General features: G+C 38.9%; 1 long non-coding RNA gene across 1 annotated transcript; it reads left to right on the top strand.

Moving 5' to 3' along the window:
• The first annotated feature begins 257 nt into the window (after nucleotides 1-257).
• On the top strand, nucleotides 258-2254 carry LOC115514303. Its single transcript, XR_003968934.1, has 4 exons — nucleotides 258-567; nucleotides 679-866; nucleotides 1128-1283; nucleotides 1514-2254. It is a non-coding gene; the product is annotated as an uncharacterized LOC115514303 (long non-coding RNA).
• The last annotated feature ends 1040 nt before the right edge of the window (nucleotides 2255-3294 follow it).

Raw genomic sequence — 3294 nt, 5'->3', positions numbered from 1 at the left:
GAAACCATAAACGTTTCCCATAGCATAATCTTTGAATTTGTCTTAACTTTTTCTTTTCTTTCTTTCTTTCTTTCTTTCTTTCTTTCTTCTTTCTTTCGTTCTTTTTTTTTTTTTTTTTTTTTGCTGTCGTTTCAGAGGGATAAACAAAGGGACTAAGATCTTTCACTGTTTCTTATCAAGTGAAAGCATCTTAAATTCTAATTTCAGTTTTCACAATACTTTGCCGTTTTCTGAGTAGCCTGCGGATTGCTCTTCTTTCTATATGTTTTCACTCCTATAATTTTAGGTTTTTCTTTCCCATTTGATAATAGTCTATCCTTATTGTTTGTTTCATCTCCTCCTCCTCATTATCTTAACCACTTCTTATCAAGGCCTCCTTCTAGACAGGGTTTTAGGCCCTATCAGTGTGGCTTGTACTAGACCTACAACGACCTACAAGTTTTACAGATAGGAAACTGAAGCTAAGGTAGAGGGTTAGGCCAGATAATGGCTCGCAAAGATGTCCACACTAATCTCCAGAACCTGGAAATATGTTTTACCTTATATGGCCAAAGGGACTTTGCAGCCGTAAGTACGATTTAGACCTTGAGAGGGGGAGATTGTTTGGGGGTTATCTGGGTGGGTCCAATCTAATCACATGACTCCTTAGATGCAAAACCTTTCCTGGCTGGGTTACAGAGAAATTTGACAAAGAGGAAAGTCACCGGCTTCAGAGTCAAAGAAGAGACTACAAGGAAAAAATGCAGGCGATCCCAGGAGCTGGGAAAGAGAAGGAAACAGAGTCTTCTCTAGAGCTTCCAGTATGAACACAGCCTTGTCAACAATTTAATTTTAGCCTGGGTCTCGCCAGAGACCAGAGCTGCAAGGTAATAGATCTGTACTGTTTCAGTTCCTGAGTCCGTGTTAACTTGTTATATAGCAGCAATGGAAAACTAGTACAGAGAGGTTAAGTGACTTGTTTATGGTCACACAACTTTTTAAGAGCTGGAGCCAAAATGTCATTGCTGATTCATCTACCCAGCCTTCCTCCATGACTTGCTATTTTCTTAGTAGCAGGAAGAGAGAGCTGATATTTCTCACAGCACGTGGAACTAAGTCAATTGTAGTCCTTTTTTTTTTCTTTCCAGCCTTCATCTTTTGTCTTAAATATCTCGCACGGTGTATACTTCTTGAGAGAATCCAGTTTATAAATGATAGTAGAAAAATACACATAGTTGACGTGACCCTGCTGTAGTACTCCATCAACAATGAGTTTGAAAAGCAAGAGATGAAAATTGAAAAACGTAAGTAGAACCTCTACCTGTCATGTGGAATTTGCTAACAATTCAAAAGTCCTCGGGTTCAACATCGTTACAAGAAAAGATACGCTGCATTCTATAAGGCGCCGGAGGTTAAATGACAAGTTAAGTTAGTATCTAGTTTGTGTGACAAAGGCTGTTGCTAAATCTCCCACCCCACACCCAGTTCACTAATCGCATTATTTCGTTGTCTCTTTATTGTTCTGTTTACCTAGGCAAGACAAAGATTTGTAAATATTGACGAAACAAAGGACACTTTAGGAAGGATTCCAAGAACTCCCTGTACTTTCAATACCTTCACTTTGGAGTTACCTTCAAAGAGGCTAAGATTGTAGCTGAAAACGGTCCAGCTTCTCCCACACCTTGAGAGACTGCGTTGCTGTAAGGTAACCTTCAGGACGGAAAACAGCAGCGGGGGTGTGGGATGGGGAAAGTGGTTGGATGGCTGAAAGTATTGTAACACAGTACTGAACTTCTTGTTTTGCACAAATGTTTATGGAATAAAGTGTCTTCTTTTCCACCGTGAGAATTTCTGAATATTATGTCTGAAGGCTGAATAAGTAAAGGATTAACAAATAGGTAAACATCAAACAGGTTGCTAAATACTGTCAGAGAACACTAAAGGTAATCACAAATTACCTTTTCATTGAAGAGTACTTTTAAAACGGTATATGTTCTCTGAACATCCGTGATTATTCAAAGAAGGCCAGTTCTGAATTTGGGGGGAGTGGCCTATTGACTCCTCAAGGTTGAATTTTTGTGGAATTATTCCATGATCACTTTTGGTGGGTGCCATCTTCCTCAGCCCTGACCACGAGAACGAAGGTGCTTTCCTTCAGATACAGGGCATCCTCCTAACAAAAATACCAAAACCAACCAACCAACCAACAAAAAGAGCTATTCTCCCATCAACAGAAAGCTAAAAAATAGGAAAGTATTAAAAAAAAAAAAAAAAAGTCAACTCTCTTATTTAAAAAAAAAAATGGTAGTCCCAATCAATTTTCATTATATGAAGACTATCATCTAGGCCCTTGGATGCTAGCTGCTCACTTTTCTAATTTACAGTATTGATGCAGGAAACATGATGCCACATAAGAGATTTGCCATGGTGTTCTACATGGTGCTCCAAGTGAGAATGGAGGCTCCAGTCACCTCTTGGTTTTGACAACCTCTGTAAACTCAGTGGTGGAAGTTTCTATCTGAGATTGACCGAAGGTCTCCTTAAGATGGGAAGTCTTGGGCCATTTGGAATTTAGCATTTTACAGCTAAAGAGAAAGTCAAGCAACGTAAAAGTAAATGTCGGATCTGGTTGAAAGCCAACTTTACCAGCTAGATCTGAATAAATGCATTTACCTTGAATAAAAGCCTTGAATAAAATACCCTTAGGTATTTTAACTTGACAACAGTTATTTATTTATTTTAATGTCAATTTCTACATGTCGTCTTTTCGATATGAGATTGACATTTGTGTGTCTTTGCTTTCTTCCAATCTATAATAAGCTTTAATAAATACAGAGCAGTGTATACCCAGAGATAGATGTATTCTATTTTTGGGCATTTGAATGGCACCAACTTCCTCTTTCAAAACAAAGAAGTTGACTTTTTTTCCAAACACCCATCATGCCAGTGCTACTGACCTCACATTGCCCTGACTTTTTTTGCCTCTTAAGCTGAGTAAGCCCATCCAATGAAACATCTATGCAAACTGGGGCTGATCAACAAGGCATACTTCTTCTTCTTCTTCTTTTTTTTTCTTTTGACCAAAAGGATACTAGAATCAAGGTAGGTTCATTTTGTAGACCGCCCCACCTTCTTGGAGTGCATGATGTGGCTCCTTGCAACACTCACAGCTCACCGTTATCGACTGATTGGCAATGTCTCTTGTGGGCACAAGAAAAATATGATATTGCAGACACCGCACCAGAGTCTGTTTTTTGAAATGAACAACAAAGTCATTTGATTCCTGACTCACTGTGGAGTCAACACCGTCTGATC

This window comes from Lynx canadensis, chromosome B2, assembly GCF_007474595.2.
Source record: "Lynx canadensis isolate LIC74 chromosome B2, mLynCan4.pri.v2, whole genome shotgun sequence".
NCBI classification, from domain to species: Eukaryota; Metazoa; Chordata; class Mammalia; order Carnivora; family Felidae; genus Lynx; species Lynx canadensis.
This window is presented reverse-complemented; position numbering and strand designations above follow the sequence as displayed.